General features: G+C 38.5%; 2 long non-coding RNA genes and 1 other non-coding gene across 9 annotated transcripts in view; 1 reads left to right on the top strand and 2 right to left on the bottom strand.

The window, feature by feature from the left end:
* Positions 1 to 27,870, bottom strand: part of LOC141570624 (uncharacterized) — a 755,563-nt gene that overhangs the window by 691,254 nt on the left and 36,439 nt on the right. The gene's annotated exons all lie outside the window — the stretch shown is intronic.
* Positions 83 to 11,013, top strand: LOC141570620 (uncharacterized). 2 transcript variants are annotated; one of them, XR_012494829.1, is made up of 4 exons: positions 83 to 210; positions 1,367 to 1,466; positions 9,346 to 9,499; positions 10,874 to 11,013. It is a non-coding gene; the product is annotated as an uncharacterized LOC141570620 (long non-coding RNA). The 2 variants fall into 2 exon arrangements; XR_012494828.1 differs by lacking the exon at positions 9,346 to 9,499 and having other exon boundaries at positions 1,367 to 5,984.
* On the bottom strand, positions 19,465 to 19,572 carry LOC141568165 (U6 spliceosomal RNA). Its single transcript, XR_012491205.1, has one exon. It is a non-coding gene; the product is annotated as a U6 spliceosomal RNA (small nuclear RNA).

Below are 27,870 nucleotides of genomic sequence, written 5' to 3'. Positions count from 1 at the left end.
GAAAAGTTCTGATTGGCTGTTGATGCTGCCACAGGCATTCCTCTGATGAAACTGGGGGTCAGACTGTTATCAGGTTGTAATACCCAAACTGAGTACCCACAGCAGAATGCACCTAGGGGCAAGTACAGACTACAGCCAAAGTCAAGGAATCTGCAGCAGCAAATACTACTTATACATTCCTATGCTTGCATAACTTCATTTGATACAACTGTGAGTGAGATAAATTTGATTTTATTTGCTAGGAAATATGTTCAAGACATGAGATAAAATGGGGGTGGGGAAAGAGGAGTCCTGGGTAAAAAAAAGATGGTAATTTTTGATCTATAATGTAATCTTGTATCATGTTTCCCTAGATATGTTCCCCAGAATACTAATTCTGAGGTATTATTGAGACAGGTTAGTTAGTGTTTTGCTAGGTAAACAGGGGGGGGTCCCTGGTGGAATAAACAAAAAGCAGCCATATCCTGAAACTCCAGTTTCTGGAATGTCTCCTTCACTCCAGGACAGAGACAAGAGAATACACCTTAAGGTTAATACATTATCTCAAATCCCTTCTGGCTGAACAAAGGAGCAGATCTGATAAATAGAAATGGGTTAGTTCCTTATCCCTTCAGGATGGACAAACAGGACAAACCTGATAGATGAATTCCATTAGAAGCCTCCAGCCCCCTTCCCCAAGCAGGCAAGGGAAGGTATAAAAGCAAGAGCTTTTGCCTAAGTCACCCGGCTTCCCAGTTTTGGACCCCCTCCCGCATGGGAGCTGCAACCTCTTCTCCAGCCTCTAATAAACTATCTTCCTTTACAACTACTTGCCCCTCCCTGGTCTGTGTGTCCATTCTTGGGCTTCACGAGACACGATCCCGGCACACACCCAGAAACTCGACAGATCCTACATCATTTATATCATTATAATATAGTTATAAATAGAGGAGTTACACTTTTTAAATGATCCACTGTATTTGGGCAACACTGGGTCAAACAAACTTGTGTATCTTGCTGCATGATTTCTCAGAGCCTTTAACATCTTTGTGCTTTTGTGACTCTCTGAGAAGGCGCCTCCCAAACTTAGCTGACCATGGAACTCGTTTTCTAAGGCCTTTTATGAGACTAGTATTCTATTAAATATACTTTGGGGAAAAGGTTGTCTAATAAACTCCCATTAAATCATTCTTATTCTTTTCTTACCTGGTTATACAGAGATTTATAAACAGAGTTGGCCCTGTCAGTTGGCAGAATATATGAAATTAGAGTTGCTTCACACACCCACCAAAAGATCTCTTCCACCTCCCATCAAACTGCCTTCATTTCTATCATCAAAGTGCCATTTCTTTGGTTCTTGAATAATTTTTTGCTATTCCCAATACAGGTGATCCTGAGAAGAGAAGCAAATTAGGCCAAATTTCCTCAAGCACTTCCAGAAAAACACCTCTACTAGCAGAGCAGGGTGAACTAAGAACCCTCAGGATGTAAGTGAACTAAGGCTGAAACAGCTGAAAGCTCGACATTTCTATCAAATCTCTTGTTGGATTTAACAATCGTACAAGTTTTACATGCTACAACATCATATGTCCAAGTTGGCTTTAATATAAAACTGCTTCAAATTGCTTGGCAGCAAACAGATTTGAAGCTGTAAGAAGATGCACCACATCAAGATGCATCTTGCTATTCTCACTTGCTTCTTCCCTCTTCCGTTCGTCCCCCTGGTCCAAATGTAAGGTTTATTATTGTCTGTGCATTGGGGGTGGGGGGATGGGACAGACCAGGATAAAAGTTGCATCATCGCTTCATAGAGAAAGAAATGATTTCAGTTCCTTAAATTTCATGCCACAAGATCTAAATGGATGTGAACACAATGGGGAAGGCGGCGGGGTGGGGGTGGGGGGAACAAGTCCTGCTGCCAATTTTTTTCCACTCTGTTCTAACTGGTATTGATGCCAATGTCAGAAGTGGCTTTCGACAACATTGAGTTTTAGTGATTTTTAAGCTTTTCAGAATGAGACACTCTTTTTCCCATCAACTTATCAGGAACAAGGAAAAATACTATTATATTAGATGTAACCATTATGCTCGTTATTCAGCACCCATGAAAGGTAACAGAAAATAACTTTTTCCTTTCTCTCCACTGCCCCTGCAGGCCCATTGTTTGGGGCTGGTGTTCCCTTTCCTTTGGAGGCAATTTGGTGCCAACCTTTTCTGGTCTTTCTCAGATTTAATCAAGGGGGAGAAAGTCCTTTGCTCACTGTATTCCTGCAAGTAATTACAATTCAATGATTAGTCTGACGAGTTCAGTGTAACCAAACCTCGGAACTCCTTTCAAAGTTCATGCTTCCGCCCTCCCTAGTGGGAGAGATTCACGCTGGGCCCCAGCAGTGGGGAAGGGGCTTTGGGTTGCCTGATCTTTAGCTTTTTATTTTCTTCTTCTACCTGTTTCGCCCCAGCTAATTAATGGAGTCTCTGACATCTTCAGAATTAAAGGGTCAGGAGGGAGAGGGAAAGCAGAGGCAAGAGAAATCTTATTCAGCAGGGGCTGTCCTGGGTGGTGCTGGTGTACGCTAGGCCTCGTAAGTGTTTAAAGTTGACTTTTCTCTCAAGGGGTGTTGTCATAGGTTCTTGGGAGACTTTCACTTCTGTGGACTTTCATTTGCTATTCCTGTGACAAATGTAAGTGGAAGTCTACAGATTGGCTTCTAATGAGTCTTCCATTAGTCCCTACCCCCAGCCTTTTTCTACAGAGGTCTCTTTGTAAGAGGTAGCTGTCTTAGGTAGGATGTAAGGCAACCCCAAGCCAGCTCTTTCTCTTTCTTAGTCTGCACCTGGTCCACAAGAAGCATGCTCCTTTGGCCTTTCACAGCGAGTGCAGTTACTTCCTAAACCACAGTCCTCCACTCCACATGGAGGGCTTCAGCGAGCCACTTGCTCTAGACTTGTCAAGGTGGAACCGGATACAGATGCACAGAGTCTCCTCAGGCAACAGGGAGCACAAATCAAGTACTCCCAGTGTCCTCCCTAAAGCCCTATTCACTGACCATGGGGGAGGGGAAAGTACCCTTCCCCTCCACCCCCCTGCCCTATCCTTGGGTAAAGGATACTAACAGCATACTCAGAACTCTCTCTAAAGAAGTCTTCCAATTTCTATCCATCCTTGGCCTTTTCAACTTTAATCCTTTAGTATTCCATAGTGGGTGAAGGGTAAAGGTTGCAAAACTAGTTTTCAACATCTCTTTTTTGGTTCTGTATAGTGATGTGGTTTCTCCTACCATTTATAACATTTGAACTAAGAGGCTGTTTAGATGAAGTCAGACGTTTGAAAACAGGAGTTAAGAATGGTCAAAGGTTACCCTCCGCCTCCTTGAAGTCAACCAGGCATTTGCAGAATCTTTGAAATGCCTGCACGCAGCCAGCACCCCCTCCACCTCTCACCCCCTTCCCCCACTTCCCTCACCCCTTCCACTGACAAACACTATCTGGTCAAACTCTTCCTATGAGAAATGAGGAACCTGAGGCCTGCATGAGTTAAGAGATTTACCCAGAATCACACAACTACAGGCAGCAAAATAACAACCAAATCACCGTCCCTCAATGCCTACTCCTGTAAGTTATCACCACAACATGTTGGCCGGCTCCTTTGACTCTGGGAGAAGTATAGGAAACGTGCATAGGTTGGGCAGCCTCTGTGGCTCTACAGTCAGAAGGCTGGCCTCAAATCCTGACTCTGCATGTACCTCCTGAGGGATCCTGGGCAAATCTCTTGTCCTCTGTAAGCTTCGGGTTTCTATCTGTAAAATGGCATTGATAACGGTATGAGGAACATTATGGGTAATTTATAGGTCAGTACTTTCCCAACTGCCATGCCTTGGTCAAATGTTAGTTGCCATTATTATTGTGAGATTAGGGTTGAGGGGTGAACCCACTTTGTTCAGCATAACCTTAGAATTATTACAAAATTTATCATAAGATCACTAATTTGTGTTGGTGTTTGGTGACCATAAATGCATGAACTAAATAAGTTCCAAAAGTTCTTCACACAACCTTTATGCAACTGTAAGTTTATCTATTACCTAGCCTATCAAATATATGTATTATATATATATAATATATATGTGCATACATATATATATTTAAAGAGAGTTGTACACATGTTATAATAATGTTACAGTGTTAAAGAACAGCAAAGGATGTATACACTTCATCTATATCCAAGAGTTGTAAACATACTAGATAAATGGAGATTTCAAAGCACCATGGAACAAAGCCACAGGTATCACCATAGGCCTGGGAAAAACTGTGTCCAGAGCAACAGGACTGTCACCTCCCAAAAGTGTGGAAGAGGAAATGGCCTTTCTCTGAGGAATCATTCGATAACAGAGCACGAGGCAACCACTTCAATACCTCACGATGCCTGATGGGATTTCTCACACGCAGAGGAAAGGTACATACCAGCTGCCTCCCCCACACAGGAGTCTCTGGACCTAATCAAAGTCAAAGGCACAGAAAATGTCAGGGCAGGACAGGGAGTGACTTACAGAGCCTCAGAGGGAAGGCTGCTGGCCTCAGAGGGTTCCCCAGCAGGAAACCCTGCCCTTTATCCTTGCTTGATCTCTTTGGATTGCAAAATATATGCAATGCTCTTGTCTGACCTAAGAGCCTTTCAGAAGTAGGGAAAGAGTGTGGGGAGAGAAGCACTCAATAGGGGAAAATACTTTAATCTTCATTGTTACCACTTCAGAGAGAAGTGAGGGATATCAAAAGAAGCTTCCGGTAGACTGGAAAATTCTGGTAGTTACCATCCAACTCAGCCTACCTTTAGGGGATTATATGGCCAAGCTTGCATTTGTTTTTATTTACATTTATTAAAAGTAACAAAAGCAAGTTTGGAATTAATCCTGTGTAAGTAAAAGCAGTGACATAAATGGTCAGGACGTGGGAGACTAATGCCTGGTGCGGCGTGTCGAAATGTAATACAGGTAAACCAAGGGTGTGGTGGTCCTGGCAGCGCTCCAGCAGGCATACCGGGTCCACTTATTTGTGCTACTTAAAGCTACATCATTGTGTGTATCGTATTAACATAATCAGACTAAATCACTGTGTTCTCTGCTACAATTTAAAAGAGCTTCAATGGAGGCACACTTACTTTATCTTATTTTTTATTTACAAAGTCATTTTGCCTTCAGTACTAGGTTAGAGTGGTTTTGATCACTCTACTAGTCCACAAGTCAAGTAGTCTACACATCCAGTCATTCTCTTCTGAAAGGTCAAAGTGGTCTCAGTGCTGAAGAGATCCTGTATAATTTATTCAGGACATTTGGGAGACTCGAGCATCCAAGCAAGGTATGACTAGCATGGTTCAGTGAGGAATAGGGAGAGCAATGAACATCCTGAAAAGTGGCCCGATTGAAAACTTACGTTCAGTCAGCATTCACTTGCCAAGTTAGGGGCCAACTCTGGATGCCCTCTGGATTATCAGATTTACCGAGCCACTCTCTCCTGTCTGCTATGAGCCCCACCACTGGAGAAAATAAGGTCTCAATGATCTATGTTCCCACAGGGAGGGAGGAGCCTCATTCTTGGAACACAGCACTGGCTCAATAGACATTAAACTGTATGATCATCAATCCCCAAATGTATTTTTCACCTAACCATTCCCCCTTCATTTACTGATCTCCCACAGGGATAGGTGCTATATAGGCAGGACCTAGTGAATGAATGTGTGAATGAATGAATGAGTGAATGAATGAATGCATGCATTGTTAATACATGCATATTGTCTGATTATAAATAAACGCATTTGTATAGTTTGTGAATGGGATCTTGTTTTTCCGAATGTTGTTTGCTTGAATATGGTGTCATTATTCATATTATGATAAATATACCTTTATATTTGTAAAACTTTGTGCTATTTATAAAATGCTTTCACATGCGTTATCTTATTTAATCCTCACAGCACTGCTGCAAAGTAGATATTATTATCCCCCACTTTAGATAAGGTAAGTGATTCATCTAACGTCCACTAATAAGCACAGCTCTGAACCTGAATCCAAGTTTTGCCACATATACTTAGCAGTCTTTTCCCTGGTTTGAAGAGTGACTAGGAAGGCAAAGGTCATGTTCATTTGTAAACAGACACTTATTTCTGAAGACGTACTAGTGTGCAGTGTCCAAAGAGGGGAAGTAGCATCTCTCAACTGACAAACTCTAGCACCAGGCACCTAGCTTGCTGCTGGCTACAGCTGCTTTTGAATGCACAGCTGGTCTTATGTCAGGTCACTCAACAGGACTTACATTTGATTATAGCTACTTTACAGTAAAATAACTACCAAAAAGGGGAACATTCAGAAAATCAACCAGTTATTATTTTGTCTATACAATGACAAACAACCTTTGGGGTAGATTTTTGTCTTTGAGTTGAGTTGCTAGATTCATGGAGAGACCACAGTTATTTCCTCTCCAGTTAAATGTCAGCCCATTACAAGGAAGCCAGCAGATGTGAACAGCAGGAGTCAATAAAAAAAAAAAAAAAAAAAAAAAAAAACCTAGGCCTCAGAATGCGGCCTGCTTCCTTAGGCCCCTGGCGCTCTTTTCTGTGCTAATGACCTGTGTTGTTGGCATTGCTGCTACAGACACACTTAATGTCCTAGAGCTTTAAGGACCTGGGAAATCATTTAGTGCAATTGTTTTCAAACTTTGAAAAAATGGTACAGAACACTTATTTAAATGAAATCTAATGTAGAAGCCCAATGAGCAAAGCAATTCTAAGCAGATTTGCTTGGGTTAAAGAGGAGACTGTGATAGGCCTGATTGGGATGAGCCTTCCCAACCGGACTCTGAAAGTAGGGTCACCCAGTGTTTTATATGTGAGGAAATGGGGCCCAGAGGGCAAAATGACCAAGGTAAAGAATTAGGGAGCCCATCAACATGCTTCTGCTTCTCTTTGAATTTTTCTGTTCCTCATCTGGGTTTAACTTCTGTGTCTGCCTAGATTCCAGTGTCCTCCTATAGCCCACCCTAAGTCCATCACTTATACCAGTTCACTGGCCACAGAGCCACCCCAGCTTCGAATGTTGCTACCACTGCTTTGAGAACATCATGTTTCCCAATGCATCTGGTCAAAGAGTTAACAGGAGTCCTTGTTAAAGATGCAGATTCTTAGATCCCCTTCTTTGGCAGATTCTGCTTCAGTTGGCTTGGGATGGAACCCACATTATTCTTTTTATCAGTGAAGTTTGGGAAACACTTGTTGAATGAAAAGGGCCAAGCATGTGCTCTTACATGGAAGGTAAAGAGTATACCCAAGTGGGCTATTCATTACCTGTAGCCAGAGAAGATCTAAGTATTGTCAGGAAAGTTTTCTCTCTTCTCCATAACAAAAAATGTCAATTGTCTGGCATAAAGGAAAATTTCAACCAAAAGTATGTTTCCATTCACTTTTGTGACCCCAAGGTTTTAAAGGTGTGTCACTCTGTAAGGGCATATTTGACTTGCTCCAGGAGGAAGGCCGACTTCACGACATGCTGGCTGATCACTTCCTCCTGTCTACTTCTGCTTGGGCACTCCCCATGCCACCTGCTTTGTGCCCACAGGGTCTATTCCAGGTCCCTGTCTCCTTCCCACATGATAGATGAGCTTCATCCAACATGCCATTCCTCCCAGTGCAGGTTGGACTCCAGGATCAGCCATGTCCACAGTGCACTCACCTAACCCCTCTAGACTTGCCATCATGTCTTCATTAACTACGAAGGGTGCTAAAAACATGTATACATATTTTAAGAAAGGAAAAAAACTATATTAAAATTATGCTGATAGTAACTACTTTGAGCACCTCTTGTAATTGCAGAAGTCAAACATGACTTGTATTCATCTTTTGTTACCAGTGTATATTAAGTATTACAATTCTAATACAGGTTTTTCCTTTCTTAAAATGTGTATACATTTCTTTGGCACCCTTGGTACTTGTGGAACCCACGTGCCTGCTCCCTGGACGTATCCCAACCCTCTAGTCCACTAGTACCACCCAGTCTTTTAGCACTGAACTTGACACCAAACCCCTCTGCTTTGCTGATTGCTTTTCTGCTAATCCTAGTACTAGAGAACCACTTCTTTCCTTTGGAACAATGCTATCGCTGGTGATGGTGGCCTCAAGGATGGGGTCACAGAGAACACAGGCCATCTCAGCATCACATCATCCCTTAATCCCCAAGGGTACTATGTGAACAGACTGTACTGAAGATTAGGGGATAATTAGAGGGCATATATCTACAACTGGATGATGAATATAATTATTTCCAGAGTCCAAAGAAAGGGGATTTTAAACCCATAACACAGGTTTGTTCTGGACAAACTCTGGTTACTAGCCTTGCTTCTGTGTCTTGAGGTCTTCAAAGAGAGCCCCCTCCATAATCCTTTTACATAAACATGCAGGGAATGATGGATCCCTTTAACCCTAACTGCAGCCCCTGCCTTCTTACCCACAACCATCAGGCTGAGTGGATTGCTCTTGTAGCATACTGGTGGTACCACATGCATGGGATTAAAACCAGTCCTGTGCTTTTTCGATTGGCTTATGATTTTATCCTTTCCCAAATGCTGTGAGGTGGGTGGAGCAGATAAAATATACTGCTAGTTATCTTTCAAAATCCACCCTCCCCTTCCATAGTAACAACTTCAGTTGGGTTCATGGCTACTTAGCTAAAGAATACTACCTTATCTAGCCATTCCTACAACTGAAGGAAGCCATGTGACCGCTGGTTCCTCCAGCCAATGGCGTGTGGTATGTGCCATTTTTCTGTTTTGCCCTTAGAAAGATTGAGGCTAAACTCCTGAATCTGTACTTCCTTCCTGCTGGTTATGGAACAGCTAGAACAAAAACAGAAACCTTAAACCCAGAGATGGACTACCTATCTCTGGACTTCTTCAGAGAAAGAAATAAGCATCTACTTTGTTTAACCCAATGTAATGTGGGTACTGTTTGTTATAGAAGCTGAGGTGGACACCTGTCAAATATAGTGGCCATCGTCATGAGTGCCAACCAAGTTCCTGGAAGGAACCATAACCAGCAAGAGGCAGAGCTTAGCCTTGGACCCAGTGCTTTCCCCATAGAGCCTTCCTCAACCATCCTAATGATGTCTTTGTCAGAACTTTTTAACAGAGTGGAGATATCATATTATGAAATGAGACATTTTATTCCATGTCCTTCTGTAGTCTCCTTGTTTACAGCAGTTACCAATTTTGCTTCTGTTAAGATAACACTATCCAATGGTCATCAACGCCTCCTGCAACAGCAGCTTCCACCTCACCTGGAGCTTAGGAGTATAACACACTTTCTGGATGTAATGACTTCTTTCTCTTTAGTAGGTTCAGCGGGGAATGTATAGTCTTGAAATTTAAAGGCAGAAAACTTACAACCAATAAGAATAAAAGAGGCTTTACAAATAAGAACAGGAAATGGAGAATCGAAATAATGAGAGCTAATTCCTATTGACTCAATCCTTCTCCAAGAGCCCTGGTAAGACCCACACATGAATAAGAGTTAAATGACCGTATCATTGCCAACAAAAACACTGGAAGGAAAAATTTAATCTTCACCTCTCTTCCCCAGCCTCACCAGGAAGACTAAATCTCCATTTGACAACCCTACACTAACTCCACTCAAAAATGGATGTTATTAACCTTATTTTTGGATTTACTTCACTACTAATAATAGCAAATTCATAGCATTTACTATGTACCAACACCATTCTATACTATTTTCACATATTGACTCTTTTAATTCTCACAAATCTATGAAGTAGGTATAATTGTTTTTCCCATTTTACAGACAAGGAAATCAAAGGCACAAATATATTTTACATGCTTGTGAGTAGACTAAATATATTTTAGTAGGTATGAAACATGCCATCTTCTAGAGATTTTTTTGTTGCTGCTATGCTGACTAGTAATTGCTGATGAAGTAGGAGCATTCACATTTTCACTCATTGTTTCCCTCCCACCCCAAATTATAGTCCACTGAAACTAACCTGCTACCTCAGTGGGCAAAAGTAAATTATCCAACTGGACTGAGCTTGTCCCTAAAAGTCAGATTATTCTCTACTAGATCAACTGTTATTCTGTTCAAGAAAATTGTCTTCATTGTTTATAGAGCACATCTCAGTGTCAAAAATTTTCATCATGTTGTTCATCTATTTATTATCACTACACCATTTTTTTTCTTAGAACATCTGGTTTATTGCTATATAAATGTTCATAAAAACTGAATACTAATATTGATCTTTGTTTTAGAAAAAAATGATTATGTAAATACCTATCTTTCAAAATCTGTACTTAACGAGAATCGATAGTTAACAAAGAACCCACAAAATGTACATTGGCTTTTTGACCATTGTAATTATGAGCCTGCTCATCCCATGGAATTTATTATAACTCCCTGTTTTCTTTGAATAATTGCAAATATTTTTACAACTTTCTAGTGTCAAGACAATACTACTGTGTTATAGTGTCACATTGCTTTACAGTATCCAATTCTACATTGAAATATTATAATAGTTTTGTTGTGTCCCAATTCAAAGCTGGACAGTCCAAATTTCTTTTCATCTTTAAATAATACTAATTTTTGTCTATGCAATATGTGGCAAAAATTCATAATTTTCTCCATTCTTTCCTTCTTTCATTTGGGACAACAAAGTGATTGTCTAAGGAAAAACAAAATAAAGACTAAATTTCTTAGCAATATCCCCTTGCAGATAGAAGTGCCATGTGCTCTGACCAATGACATATAAATGTCACTGGGTGAGAATCTTAGGAAGCCTCTTTAAAAGCAATACACACTGAGCTAACAAATGTTTTCCCTTGCATTTTTTTCTTCTTTTTTCCTGGAAAGTAGATGTAATACTGGAAGTGGTGCACTGAGCTTGGGCTCATGAGGCAACAAGCATGCACCAAAGATGGCTAATGGAAGCACGGAAGAAGGCCTGGATTCTACTGGGAGCAGGGAACCACTATACCAGCCCTGTAATACCTAGCTGCAGGCTTCACAAAATGTGAAGAAAATAAAAGCCTTCATTTGTTTAAGCTTCTGTTTTTCTGGGTTTTGTTACTCACAGCCAAGTACAATTTCTGACTTCTTTTTTTTTAATACCAAATTTATTTATTTTTTTAAGATTTTATTGGGGAAGGGGAACAGGACTTTATTGGGGTACAGTGTGTACTTCCAGGACATTTTTTTTCCAAGTCAAGTTGTTGTCCTTTCAGTCTTATTTGTGGAGGGCACAGCTCAGCTTCAGGTCCAGCTGCTGTTGCTAGTTGCAGGGGGCGCAGTCCCTCCATCCCTTGGGGGAGTCAAACCGGCAACCTTGTGGTTGCGAGGACGCGCTCCAACCAACTGAGCTATCTGGGAGCTCAGGGGCAGCTCAGCTCAAGGTGCCTAGTTCAATCTTAGTTGCAGGGGGCGCTGCCCACCATCCCTTGAGGGACTCGAGGAATCGAACCGGCATCCTTGTGGTTGAGAGCCCATTGGCCCATGTGGGAATCGAACTGGCAGCCTTTAGAGTTAGGAGCACGGAGCTCCAACTGCCTGAGCCACTGGGCCGGCCCAATTTCTGACTTCTAAGTGATCAGATAAATAGTAGCAGAGGATAGAAAGGTGTGTAACATCTAGAAGCTTAAAAATTGGGATTGGTCTACAAAGCATGGTTAAACATTCTGTTATACAGCCATTAGGTATTTTCAAACAATATTTGGAATCCAATCATCTGTTGGTGAATCAAATCAATCATTTGAAAATATGATCCAGTTATTAAGAAAAAGAAAAACTAATGTTACCATTCATTCTCCATTTATTCCAGTAAAATAAATTTGAACAGAAAAGAAGACATGCACTATGATTTTTGAATTATGAAACTGAGAGGAAGTACATAAAGGTTTGGGTTTTTAACATGAAGAATTCTTGCAATCAGAAATATGCATATATTGTTCACACGAGGGAATGAACTTTAAGCTTTAACAATGGAAGCAGTAGGAACCTCTAAATTGTAGAATTTTTAAAAGTATGAAAATTAATGAGTTTCTTTATATATATATGAGATAGTATCTACTATTTAAAATGTGCCAATAATAGGCCAAGTTCTGTAGTAGATTCTATATTTGAAGAAGAAGATTCATTCCTATATTGTTGAGTTTGTTCTTCTTTTGTCTCATAACTCTGAGAAAGTCTCCATTCGCAATGCAAATACAAAGTGAAGAGATTTGGAGAAAAATTTTATGTAATTAAAAATTCTCTCAATGATAATTCCTAACCACAGCCATATTAGTTTTCTACCACTATATAACAAATCATCGCACACTTAGTGACTTCATACCCATTTATCACCTCACACTTTCAGTAGGTCAGAAGTCCAGTAGGGCATACTGGGTTATCTGCTCAGGGTCTCACAAGGCTAAAATCAAAATGTTGGTCAAGCCACAATCTCATCTGGAGCTTGGGATCCTCTGCCAAGCTCACTCAGATTGCTAGTAAAATTCAGTTTTTTGCAATTAAAAGTGAGGCCTCCATTTTCTACTGGCTTTTGGCCAGGGGTCTTCAAGTTTTGGCCATGTGCCCTCCTTCTCTCACAATTTGGCAGTTGGCTTATGTCCCAGGCCAGCCAAAAAACATTTTACTGATGCTTTACCTTCTTTTCAAGAGTTCAAGATTAAGCCAGGCCCATCCAGGATAATCTCTCTTTTGATTAATTCAAGGTCAATTAGTAATCTAATCATGGGAGTGATATCCCATCACATTCATTCACCACCCCTCGCTGCGCCCCCCACCGCCACACACACACACACACACACACACACACACACACACACACGTCAGGGGAAGGGATTTTAGAAGGCATGTGTACCAGGGAACAGAATCTTGCAGCCATCTCAGAATCCTTCCTGCCGCAACATTCTAGAACGTTTTGTTCGTTGAAGTAGTTATAATAGCTACTTTTTTTTTTTTTTTTTTTAAGGCGGGCACAGCTCACAATGGCCCATTCGGGGATCAAACTGGCAACCTTGGTGTTAGTAACACCATGCTCTAACCAAATGAGCTAACTGGCCACCCTATAATGGTTACTTTTGATTCATAGCTCTGAAGAGGGAGGCAATGCCCATATTCTTACTTAATTATCTGGAAATATTGTCAGCACTGCACTGTCACCACCAGTGTTTAAATCAGGTATTCAACACTTTAGGATGACTATTTCTTCAAACTGGAATAAAAAGAGAGCAAATATTCCTATTCCACAATTTTTGTATATGTGCCATAAGCAGTGTACTTTCAGACCTCTACCTAGGGGGTTGGCACCTAGGAGTTTTCTCCTCAGGCTAGTTCTGCTGCATGGTTCTGGAGCTAGCAGAAATAGTGGCAATTCCCTTGGTAGTTCTTCGGTGTGGCTCTGGACTTTACTGATGGAAACCCAGCAGTTTTCTCCAGCCCTCACAGTTATCCCCTGAGCTACCTAATATTCTTTATTAAATCTATTTCAACTACAACTACCCAGAGTGATTTCTGATATTTGCAAACAAGAACATTGACCAAGATAGTAATTAATGGCAGATGTGGTAGTGGACAACAGATCTCTCAGGAAATGAGAATGTGTGGCTGCTTATCTGATGTGGTCAGGTTAAAAGACAGTTGAGACTGTTATTCAACATAGTACTGGAAGTCACAGCCAGAGCAATCACGCAACAGAAAGAAATAAAAGGCATCCAACTTGGGAAAGAAGGAGTAAAACTGTCACTTTTTGCAGACGACATGATTCTATATAGACAAAATCCTAAAGACTCTACCAAAAAAACTATTAGAAATGATAAACAACTACAGTGAAGCTGAAAGATATAAAATCAATGTACAAAAATGTGTTGCATTCCTATATATTAATGATGAAATACCATTAAAAGAAATGAAGATAACAATTCCATTTGCAATTGCAACAAAAAGAATAAAATACTTAGGAGTAAGCGTAACAAAGGAAGTAAAGATTTTATACACTGCAAACTACAAGACATTGTTGAAAGAAATTGAAGAATACACAAAGAAATGGGAAGATAGTCCATGTTTGTGGATTGGAAGAGTCAACATAGTTAAAAATGGCCATATTACCTAAAGCAATATACAGATCTAATGCACTCCCCATCTAAGTCCCAATGGCATTTTTCAAAGAAATAGAACAAAAAAATCATCAAATTTGTATGGAACCACAAAAGACTCCAAATAGCCACAGCAATCCTGAGAAAAAAGAACAGAGCCGGAAGTATCATACTCCCTGAATTCAAATTATACTACAAAGCTGCAATAATCAAAACAATATGGTATTGGCAGAAAAACAAACACAGAGAAAAATGGACCAGAACTGAGAGCCCAAAAGTAAACCCACATGTCTACTGGCAACTAATTTTCAACAAAGGAGCCCAAAACATACAATGGAGACAGGAAAGCCTCTTCAATAAATGATGTTGAGAGAATTGGAAAGCCACAGGCAAAAGAATGAAACTAGACAGCTATTTGACACCATACACAAAAATTAACTCAAAATGGATTACAGACTTAAATACAAGCCCTGAAACAATAAAATACATAGAAGGAAACATAGGTACTAAACTTAAGAACCTTGGTCCCAGAGAGACTTTTCATTACCCCAAAGGCAAAGGAAGTAAAAGCAAAAATATAAATAAATGGACTACTTCAACTAAAAAGTTTCTGTACAGCAAAAGAAACCATAAACAAAACAAAAAGGCCACTAACCAAATGGGAAAAGGTATTTGCTGACAATACCTCTGACAAGGGGCTAATATCCAAAATATATTTAAAAACTCATACAACTCAACAAGAAAAGAACAAACAATGTTATTAAAACATGGGCAAAGACCGGAGCAGACACTTTTCCCAAGAAGACAAACAAATGGCCAAGAGATATATTGAAAAGATGCTCAACTTCACTAGCTCTAAAGGAAATGCAAATTAAAACCACAATGAGATACCACCTCACATCTGTTAGAATGGCTGTTATCAATAAGATAAGTAATAACAAGTGTTGGAGAAGGTGTGGAGAAAAAGGAACCCTCATACACGGTTGGTGGGAATGTAAACTGGTGCAGCAACTATAGAAAACAGTATGGAGGTTCCTCAAAAAATTAAGACTAGAGCTACCATATGACCCAGTAATCCCTCTTCTGAGTATCTACCAAAAAATTGAAAACACACACTTGTAAAGGTATACAACACTACGTTCCTTACAGCATTAGTAGCCAAGACATGGAAACAACCTAAGTATCCTTCAATGGATGATTGCATAAAGAAGATGTTATATATATATATATATATATATATATATATATATATATATATACACACACACACATATATATACACACACACATATATACACACACACACATATATACACACACACACATATATATATATGGAAAGATGAAGTACATGGATCTTGAGATTATCATGCTAAGCAAAATAAGTCAGATGGAAAAGGACAAGAACCATATGATGTCACTCATATGTGGGATATAAAACTGAAAGCAACAAATGAAAAACCCATCATACACAGACAACAGAAAGGTAGTTACCAGAGGGTCAGAGGGGTGGGGAGAAGACGAAGAGGGTACAAGGGATCAAATATATGGTGACAGAGGGAAAGTAGACTCTGGGTGATGAGCACACAATGCAATATACAGATGATGTATTATGGGAAATGTACTCTTGAAAATTATATAATATTATTAACCAATGTCACCCCAATATATTTAAATATAGTATATATGTATATGTGTGTATATATGTTTATATATCTATATATATCTATATATATCTATATATATCTATATCTATCTATCTATCTATCTATCTATCTATCTATCTATCTATCTATATATATATATATATAGAGAGAGAGAGAGAGAGAGAGAGAATCCAGACACCATGGCAGCAGTGGAGAGTTACTTACATTGTCACTTGGTCATATAGAATCAGTGGCAGGCCTTTCTGGGACCAAGGGACTGCAGTTGTATAAGAGTAGGAATCCATGTGGAAGAAAAGACTAAAGATCAATCTAGATGCTTCTAATTGTTACGGGAACAGTAACAAAACAGTGTGACGGTTAATTTTATGTGTCAACTTGGCTAGGCCATGGTACCCAGATATTTAGTACCCATGGCACCCATGGTACCCAGATATTATACCTATATACATAGATACACACACACACCTTACTGGTTCTGTTTCTCTGGAGAACTCTAACACAGACAGGCTTAAAGTTTGACCATGACCTGGATCAAGTTATGGTCATAGAACTATACGTGCCCTAAAAAGAATGTCTTATGTGGTCACAGGGCTGTTATAACTGACAATAAAACACATAGTGTTATCCTATGGATTGCTGAATTATATCAGTTGATTTCATAGTCCCACTGTTTCTCTTACATGAAAATGAATGTATTGTTTAGGGAATAGTTATACCACTGCTGAGTTTCCTAATCAGAACGGGGCATTTGGGAAGAGCCTGATGATACACCTTACTACAAAATCCCTAATTTCACTGAGCCTCCCCATGCCAGCTGAAGCAGCCCTTCCTGATCTGTCTGATGAGGCTGTTCCTGCCTTTCCTGAATTCCATGTAATGGCCTAGACAGAGGCAATTACTTTGTAAGGAAAATCTACTTCTCCTCATTCCCCTCCCATGAGAATCCTTATTGACTAGAGGCTTATAACTAGAAATTTCCAGAGTCAAACCAAGAAGGAGACAGCTTACACATCTGAATGTATAAATGTATGCACGCATACAAGAAAGCAAGATTTTTAAATTTGTATCAGCAAAATCCTGGGGAATGTATGTGGGAATAGATTTTGAGGGTGCTTGTGGTATAGGTTTTCCAGTGAGGACAGAACAATATCTCCCATCCCCCATGCTCCTCTTGGACACCCCCCATCAAGAGCTGAGGTCTCTTGTTCCTTCCCCTTGAATTCGAGTGGACTTGTGAGTGGCAGAAGTAAAGTTACGCGACTTTGAGGCTGTGTTACTAAAGGCAATAGTCTCTACCTGACTGTGTTTGGGATGCTCACCCTTAGAATCCAGATACCATGCTGCGCAAGTCCAAACAATGACATGAAGAGGCCACATGTAGGCTCCTGGCCCATGGCCTCAGCTGAGGTCCCAGGCAACAGCTGGCATCAATTGCCAGAGTAAGCAAGCCAGTCAGCAACCAACCACACCCCAGCTTTCAAATCTTTCCAGCTGAGGCCTCAGACATAGTGGAACAAAGACAAACTGTCCCCATTGTACCATTTCTAAATTCCTAATTCTCAGAGCTTAAAAAAAAAAAAATGATTTATGGCACTGAGTTTGGGGTATCTTGTTATATAACATTAGTAACTCAGACAGTACTTAGAGCAGTGAACATAAATTTAGATTGGCCTGAGTTATTGATAAGAGTGCATATGTTACTAATTCTGGAGTCAATATGCTAGGTCATGTAGTTAGAGTTTAAAGTTTTGCTCAATTAGTTCACTGAAACCTGCATTCAGGGTTGTCCTCCATAAATGAAGATGTAAAAAAGTTTTCTGATATTATGAAGAGGAAAAAAATTAAAAGATTTGAGATAAATAAGAAAATTTTGGTGAATATTTATAATTTGCAAAACACAATCACACACACACACACACACACACACACACACACACACACACTGTGGCCCTCAAAAGAGCTCAAAAGAAACTCCCTTCACCACACCATTCAAAAATACATTAGTAAGTTGAGGGCTGACATCTTTCGAAAGTACTATTGTCTGTGGGTACAGGACACTGCTATGGAAATGGGCTCTCTGATGAGCAGACTTTGTGTTGACAAAAGTCTAGGAGCAATTCTTAACCTCAAGAGACAAAGTGGACTTGGTTGTGATAATGGGTAATCGGGCCAGTACAATTATCATATGATTCATAACAGAATTATCTTTGACAGTGCTAACTGACCCTGGGATCCCAAGTACAAAAATATAGGGCAACCCACTAAGTTCCTTATTGATATAAAAATAAAACAAAACTAAATAACAGCAAAACAGTAACAGCCTCTAATTCTGAAGAACAAAGGCATACAGTGACCTGGGGGGTCACTGTAGAAACATAAATATTCCCAGTGGGTAGAATTTCAAACAGTACATCTCATGATCTATTTATCTGGAAAGGAAGATAATCTATAAGTCTACATTAATTTATGGGCAGTAGCTAATAATTTTATTGGATAGTCAGGGACTTGGGGGGAATAACATTGAAAGATTGGTGATAAAAAATGATTAGAGCAAAGAGCAATCTAGACTATTAGACTATTCTAGAGTTTGTGTCCCCGGTGAATATGCAAAAATAATAATAATAATAATCCTTTTATATATGCACTACATAGAAGGTTTTCAATAGCTAGTTGGAGAAGATGACCTGGTATATGGATTTATTAACTTCTTTCCACAGTCACCCAGTAATTATTGAACGGTCTCATGAAAAAACTGGTCATGGTTTCAGAGTTTATGCATGGGCTTGACAACTAGACTTCCTCTCCCCCAGATGTCTGGATATTATTTCTGCTGAGTGCCAGTTTCAAAGTAGCAGTGAACAAACAGGAGCCCTGATATCCAGTACCATATTCGAAAAGAAATAACCAGCCACCTGATGGCAGGTTAATCACATAGGGCCTCTTCCAATATGGTGAGTGTTGGAAACCATCTATTCTGAAAATCGTATGTTCTAGACATGGATTTGTCTATCTTGTCTACCAAGCTTCTGCCAGCAACACCATATGTGGACTTACCAAATGCCTCGTTCATTGTTACTATAATTCACATAACATTGTTTCTGGCTGGGAACTTTATTTTATAGCAAATTGATTAGGACATTAAATTGATGCATTTAGGATGCATTAAGATTTCCAAGAAGAAGGGGTTGGTTTTGTAAAGCAGTGAAATGACTTATTGAAGATTTAGCTTTGGTGCCTGTTAGGAGATATCTTACAAAGTTGAGACAATGTCCTGTAAAATACAGTATATGATATAAAATAACAACCAATACCTAGTGTTTTTTCAGCCAGAAGATGTGAGCTAAGGAACCAAGAAACGAAAATGGGAATGGCACTTTTCACTATTACATTAGTGGTCCACTAACATAATTTTTACTTCACATCCTGCCACTTTCAACACATTGGTTGAAGAATTTTAGTACTCCAAGGAGGAACACTTCTACCACCAGATACAACAGTGTCTCAAACCACTTGACAAAGAAGACAAGGGAAATACCTACCACGTTGGCTATTGTTGAGCATGATTAAAAAGGGATAATTACTGCTATGCAATGTAAACAAGGAACATTTCTTTTACACAAGGATCCCTATAGAGTGTCCCTTACTGTTTCCATGTCCATTAATAATTTTTTTTACTTTAAAAAAAAAGAAAAATATGGAACGTTTCACGAATTTGCATGTCATCCTTGCGCAGAGGCCATGCTAATCTTCTCTGTATCGTTCCAATTTTAGTATTATGTGCTGCTGAAGCAAGCACCATTAATAAATTTTAATGGAAAACTAGAGCACCCAGATACAGGTAGAACCACCAGGGGCTCAAATCCCAATGAATGAAATTTGGGCTACTCCATAGTAGGTAAAGAACTCCAGTTAACTGAGTTAATACTGACATGAAGATAAAAGTAACATGGAAAGGTTAGTTGTTGATGAGGAAATTTATATACACCAACTAAAGACGATTTGCAGAAGATATACTGATTTTCTGTTTTACCCTTGCTTTATTTAGTATGTTTTGATAGTATTAACTTTATAATTTAGTGCACATATTAAAAATGTCAAAGAGAACTGAGGAAACAATCATCACTACATATATTAGAAAAGATTATACTAAATAATCTTATACTATTTAGTATAGGTTATACCAAATAGTGTTAGAGTCCCCTTGTCTAGGGAGAGGGTTAAGTTTTTGTTTGTTTGTTTGCTTGTTTGTTTGTTTGTTTGAGAAATTGTCACCTTATTAAGAGGTGGGAAGGTAGTTTGTGTTGATATTTTTGTTTTAAGTTTGGAACATGAATGTTTGTCCAGACAAAGGGTGACATCTCTTTCATGACTCTTCAAAATATTTTAAATACTTTTCTGGGTTTGATTGTTTCTAGTATGTAAGTCTATTTTCTCTAGGTAGAATCCCAAAAACTTCCCCTCTATAGATGCTTTTACAAATAATGTAAGCAATTAGCTAGTTTTTGCCATGGGGGAAAATAGGGTCTGTATGGGGAATTCATTTTTTTGATGATGTGAATGTCACCGAGGTAGAGGTAGTAATGGAGGCTTCCTTTATGACCCATGAAGTATGGTTTTACAGTCCATGGCAGTTGCAGCTTCCTCCACAGGACAGATCTATGGAGTGGTTCTAGAGTTTGTGGTGGTGACAAAGGACAGCTCCCTCGTTGGTACATTTCTGTGGTGTGTTGCAAAGTATTGTTCCTGGAAGTTTAATCTGTTTCTCCAACTCTCCCAGTGATTCCATGTAGGGGACCATATAGTTTATCATTTGAATTAAAAAATATTTGGGAGTAAAAGGAGATGCTATTAATTAACGATGTCAGAGATAAACTAGAACTTTACTGAATAGATGGGGCACAGTAACTCTAATGCCTTAATTTACTTAATATATTTTGCTGCTTAAATGAGTCTGAAAAGACTTATTTGTTTTTTATGAAGAACCTTAACCAGAATACAACTGAATTTTTAGTATTATAAAATTAGTTAACAATATAAATGGACCCCATGTACTATATTGTGCCTGTAACACAGGGGAGAATATTCTATTCTACATAAAGCAAATTCAGATTCATTCAAATTCACAAAATCAATTATATCAGTATTAGTTGACTTAATGTAGCCATATGCTTATTGTCTAAAGAACCATGACTTATACTGATGTTATCTGTCCTTAATGAAGCTGAGGGAATGGAAACAAAATATCTTGTCATGATGTTTTTATAAATAGTGATTCACTGACATATAGGTGAGTTAAGGTTGTTAAATTTAATATTACTAAGACAGAATTTATACTTTATTATTATTTTTATTATTATTATATCATTATTATTATTATTTTTAAGGAGGGCGCAGCTCACAGTGGCCCATGCAGGGATCGAACAGGCAACCTTGGTGTTATACGCACCATGCTCTAACCAACTGAGCTACCCAGCCACCCCCAGAATGAACTACTGCTTGAGCAATGTTGACCAAAGTGTCCACTTGTATACATGTTTTTGGCATCCCCAGTATATACAATTGGAATATTGTTCAGCCATGGAAGGGAATGGGTTCTCACCATGTGCAGCAGCATAGATAGACCTGAAGGGTATTCTGCTAAGTGAAACATGTGAGACAGAGAAAGACAGAAGCAATGTGACTTTGTTTATATGGAATCTAAAGAACAAAATAAACAAACAAACAAAACAGAAACAAAGTCATAGATACAGAGAACATTTTGATCGCTGCCAGAATGGAGGGGGCTCGAGAATGGGTGAAAAAGGTGAAGGCATTAAGAAGTACATATTGGTAGTTACAAAATAGTCATGGGGATGTAAAGTAAAGCATAGGGAATATAGTCAATAATATGGTCATTACTACATATAGTGCAAGGTGGATACTAGACTAGCCAGGGGGATCACTTCTTATATAAATATCTGACTACTATGTTGTACACCTGAAGTTAATAAAAAATAATATTGAATGTCAACTATAATTGAAAAAATTAAAAGTGAGGGCAGGTGAAGGGGAATAAGAGGTTCAAATTTCTAGGTACAATACAAATAAGTCATGGGGATGTAATGTACAGCGTGGGGAATATAGTCAGTAATATTGTGTAGTGTGGTACAGTGTCAGAAGGTTGCTGGGGTTATGGTGATCACTTCTTTAGGTATATAAATGTTGAATAACTATTGTGCACACCTGAAACTAATATAATTTGTATGTTAGCTATATTTTAATAATAATCATTTAAACACAAATATTTAAGTTACTATCCATGTTAAAATTGTCATCATCTAATTTATATACTATTTTAGGCTATAGATACTGTATTTCCCTAAAAATAAGACCTAGCTGGACCATCAGCTCTAATGCGTCTTTTGGAACAAAAATTAATATAAGACCCGGTCTTATTTTACTATAACATAGTATGTAATATACTATGTTATAGTAAAATATATACTATATTATAGTAAAATAAGACCGGGTCTTAATATAATATAATATAATATAATATAATATAATATAATATAATATAATATAATATAATACCAAGTCTTATATTTATTTTTGCTTCAAAAGATGCATTAGAGCTGATTGTCTGGCTAGGTCTTATTTTCGAGGAAACGCAGTATAGGTATAGCTATATGCATATTGTTCTGTGCTACAAATATAAGTATTTGTATTATAATACTACTAATGTCAGAAATCCAAGAAGAAAGAAATATCAGTCTCATTCACCATTCCAGTGCCTTCATTCAAACAATATCACTGAACACTTACTGGCACTCTCCTTACTCATTTAGCAATTCACATCGTCACCAGGCTAGTAGCTGAGAAAACAGGATGACCAAAACAGACATGACCCTAAGGACATAAGTCTAGTAGTCCCAAAAAGAAAATGCAGTAATCAAATTTTATTACAAATAAAATACACAGTTACAAACTATAATGAGTTCTATGAAGGAAATCTATATGATGCCCTGGCACCTAGGTTATATAGGGAGTCAGGAAAGAGCTTTTTGAGGAAGTGGCATTTGAATAGACACCTGAAAATGACAAAATAATAACTAAGTGTGGGAGTTAGTGTGGGAGACCAGGCTGCTCTAGACATAGAGAAAAGCCAGTAAAAGGCCATGAAGCAAAACTGGGCATGAATTTTAATTCAGAGCACTGAAAGGAGACCTGTACAGCTGCGGCTGAGAACACGGTGGCATGGGACCACAGTCAACCCCAGAGGCAGCTGCCTACACCACAAGGCCCTGCATATATGATCAGGAAGGAGGACTTGCCCTAGTCATCTCACCATTCTGGGAAATTGGGTAGGTCAGTAACAACTTGAAACAGAATACCAGGAACAGAAATTAAGTTCTGAGAGGATAGCTAGTGCAGGATTACAATTTCTACCCAAAATGGTAAAATGCAGGGAGACACAGAGAGGGAAACCCAAGCCAAAGTTCTTGTGGGAAAGCCAAAACTTTTAGGAGTCCAGAAACCAAATTATCAACACCACAGCCAAGATGACCTTTAGCTAAAAATGTCAAACTGAACACATATATCTATCTACCCATCTTTTTTCTCCCAAAGTCCTTAGCCTACAAAAAAATACTTTTTTAAATTTTCACTTATGAAGGATAATTGGGCTAAAAAAAAAATTTGTACCATTACCAGACCAGAAATTTGAGGAAGAAACAAAGTAGATGGAAAATAAGAGCCAATAAAACAAAAAAACAAAAATCCCACCCAGCCTAAAACACGAACAAGAGAAAAGTACTTGAGGAGATTTGTATTTTATAAGCAAAATTTGTTTATAATCAAAATTACCACTAAATGGGACTTTATTTTCACGGTACTCTTTTGTAATTTAAAATGTGGTGCCTTACACATGTATTGCGTGGGGAACAGTTTCTGGAGGCCAGGGTCTGCTAGGGGATTAGAACACCTGGAAAAACAGCCCTGGGCAATTGATCTCCAATTGGCCCATCCTTACAGTAAGCAGTCAGGAATGTGCCGTGGTCACGAGTTAGTTTGCATCTGGTAAACACTAGAAACGTAACTACAGTCTCCAGAACAGTTGAGAGTGATCAAAAGGGAGTAAAAACCTCCAAGCACTGGCAAAAAGACCTCCTAAAAATCTTAAGAGTTCTGTCTGTCAACAGGTGGTGCTGGCAGTGGCACAACATCCTTGTGGGGGAGGACAGCCAGGCCAACTTCCCGCCACCAGGGAGAGATTACTGTTGTGCCTCTTGCCCTGCAGAGCTGTCTGTATGCATGTAACAACTTAGATCTTTCCTACTTCCGTTTAAGGAAGTTGGCTTATGTACCTGAAACATTGTTGTCTTCCAGTCAACACCATTATCTGTATAAAAACTGTACAATTACCTATTTTTTTTTAAAAATGAAAAATAAAAATTATCCTTGAAAACTCTTGAGAAAGCAGACAATGAAAATATGTCTTAAGGATCCAGCACAAGTGATTTCTCCTTAACAGTGGAGCAGAATAATGTTTATTTGGTTAAACACCTGAAAAAATGTCTGGCTTACATTTAGAAGCTATGCCATAAGGGACAAAACTATAGCTTTAATCATTATTGTCATACTAAATGTGGTGAATGCTTTTATTACAAGAGGCACATGGATGCAGACTATGATGGAAAGAACAGCAGGTTTACATCACTCATCTGAGATTTGCTCATTCTGGGACAAAACAGATTGAATAGAATGACAGGCAAAATCATCCGCCATGTTTTAAAAATTGTTTTTCTTTATGTTTTCCGTATGATGCAATTAAATTATGAAAAAATAAGTATGAATATAATTCCCCTGTAAAAATAAGAGTCATTCCAGATATACTCTAAGCTGAGAGTCAACAAAAATGAAAAGTAGAGTAGCTTTGGCACAATTGTCATAGTAATTTATTAAATTGTGGTCTTAGATAAGCTACACAAGTGAGAGCTTTTCCTCTTCCCCTGAAAGTAGTAAAGGGTAGTTACTGCTGTTTGCACCCCTGCCCCAAAGCAAACAATCTGCCTGGAGTATTAGTTTGTGTGGTGAGTACTGGACCTGGAGAAAAAAGAGCAAAGAAGCTAACTCCAAATCTCCACGTTTGGAGAGAACAAGAGAGGAAAATAGGAATAGAGAAAGCTGTCCCTTCTCTCTGGTAAAAAAAATTCAAGATATTATTCTCAAAGGTGGGTTTTCTGACACAAGAAGAGCTCATTGGAACCAGGAAAGTGGTAAAGAATGCCAGATAATTTCAGATCCCAAAGAATGAGAAGGAACCCTGCCCTCACATCTAAAATCAAGCTATTCACAGACCCTACTAGTCACACGTCCTACCCAATCTCCAAAGAGCATTGAGAATCACTAAATATTTGGGAAGATAATTACTAAAAATCAACCTAAGGAAAATTACTATTTAAACAACTAAGAAATCTTGTAAGTTAAAATATTTTTCTAGCAATTTTCCAGATACCTATGCCTTAACAAACTACCTCCCTGTGGCTAAACACAAACATTTTACTATATTTCACCATTTTGTGGGACAGGGAATTGGGCAGGTCGTAGTTGGGGGGTTTTTCTATTCCTGTGTTATTGACTGAGGTCACTTGATTATACACAGCTGACAGATAAACTGTTCTAGAGTTTCCAAGACAGATTTAGTTACATGCCTGGCACCTTGGTGGGGATGGCTGGAGGACTGGACTTAGTTGCAATTACCAAGCACAGGCCTATAAGTTGCCTCTCAGTATGGTAGTCTCAAGGTACTCAAACTTCTTACATGTGGCTGGCTTCCCCAGAGTAAAGATTACAAGAAACCCAAGTGGAAGCTACAAAGAGTCTTAGGACCTAGTCTTGGAAACCCAAGAATATAATTTCTGCCCACCTTCTAATGGTCAAGCAAAACTAAGGCCGAGTCACATTCGAAAGTAGAGCACTAGATTCTACCTCTCAATGGGAGGAATAGCAAAGAATTTGTAACAATGCTAAATCTACCACAGACAGATATAGATTCCTCTTATGGCTATGATGTAATAACTAGTGCCAGAAAAACCGTCCTGCAGGAAACAACTAAAAAACTGGAAAAATATATGAAACAACTGTTTTTAGGCAATGAACAAAAGGCATGAAAGATCATGATCTCTGAGAAAAAAGGAAATAAATGAGGTGACCTCAACAATCACCTGGCTTTCTACTGGGACGCACTTCCCAGAAATCAGTTCATGGAGAGAAAACCCAAATAGAGCAAAATGATGTTAATTAGCTGAGAAGACAGATTGCATTTTGGGAAGGCTGAGGTAACTGGAAATTGTAGAACAGAGCACAAAAGAAATGGGGAAACAATGCAGAGACAGAGTTCCAAAAAGATGCATGAGTCCCTTGAAACATTGGCTGAATCCTAAAGGATGGGAATCCACCATATTGGACAAACTAAAATTCTGAGAGTAATAAAACTACAAGGACCTATAGGATCTAAGGAAATACAAAGCAGAAAGATCTCATATCAGTTGCAAAATAAAAACTTTGTAAAACACCCAAAGCATTAGGTAGAGGTCCCAGAAAGGCAATGCCTTTGACTAGGGCTAAATTAGTGGTTTACAACTAGGGATGATTATTGCCTGCCAGGTGACATTAGTAATATATAGTTTTAATTGCCACAACTGTTGGGGGAGGGCTGGTATTTGCATCTAATGGATAGAGCCAGGGATGGTGATAAAAATTCTACAACACATAGGACAGTCCTACCAAGAAGAAGAAGAAGAGGAAGAGGAAGAGGAAGAAGAATTATCTGGTTCCAAATGCCAATAGGGCTGAGATTGAGAAACCCTGATTAGAGTAAGACGACTTTACGTCTGGTCTAACTACTTTAGATCTGATCTCATACAACCAGTAAATTATTCTAGCATAGTCCAAAATACATTGTCAATATGCAAAATTGACTTGTATTTTTATGTACTAGAAACAAATAATTAGAAAATAAGACATAAGTAATACCATTTCAGATAGCATCCAGACACATAAAGTATTTAACAAAGTGTACGAATACCTATATACTGAAAAAAATAAAATATTGCTAAAAGAGATTACAGAATTCAAAAATAAATGGAAAAATATACCATGTTCATGGTTACGAAACTAAAGATTATTATGATGTAAATTCTCCCCAAAGTTGTTTATGGATTTAATGCAACCTTATTCAAAATTTTGGCAGATATTTTTGCATAAATTAACAAATTGATTCTAAACACATACAAAAATGTCAAAGACCAAAAGTGTCAAAACCATTTTGAAAAATAACAAAATTGGAGGACATACACTACCTGATTTCAAGACTTACCATAAAATAAAATTTTACTATTGACATAAAGATAGACGCATGGATTAATGAAATAAAATTGAAAGTCTAGAAATAGACACACACACATACACAGGTAGTTAATTTTTTACAAAGGTGCCAAAGTAATTCAATAGGAAAAGGATAGTATTTTCAACAAATTTGCTGAAATACACATCTGTTTCCAAATAACTGAGGGAAAAAAAAACCTTGAATAATTCTTTGAAACATACACAAAAACACTAACCATAGAAGAAAAAATCATAAATTGTACTTCACCAAATTTAAAAATTTCTATTCTTCAAATGTCACTGTTTTTAAAAAAGCATTATTAAAACATGTTGCATACGGCGGGGTTTAAATCCCTCATAAAAATCCGCTCAGAAAAAACGAAGATTCTCGTGATCCGTACGCAACGTGTTAAGAAAGTAAAAAGTCAAGCCAAGCCACAGTCAGGAAAAAAATGATTTGCAACACATGTAAAGAACTTGTAACCAGAATCTTTACAAATCAATAAGAAGTCAAATGACTCCATTTAAATTGGGCAAAAGATTTGAACAAGCATCCAAAGGAAACTATCTGAATGGCCACAAAGCACGTGGATGGATGCGTGAAATCATCACACACTGGGGACATGTATGTGAAAACTATGATGAAGGACCACTATATGCCCATTACCATGGCTAAAATTTAAAAGACTGGCAATAACAAATGATGACGATGTAGGGCAAATGGAAC

Source organism: Rhinolophus sinicus, linkage group LG01 (assembly GCF_036562045.2).
Source record: "Rhinolophus sinicus isolate RSC01 linkage group LG01, ASM3656204v1, whole genome shotgun sequence".
Taxonomy (NCBI): Eukaryota; Metazoa; Chordata; class Mammalia; order Chiroptera; family Rhinolophidae; genus Rhinolophus; species Rhinolophus sinicus.
This window is presented reverse-complemented; position numbering and strand designations above follow the sequence as displayed.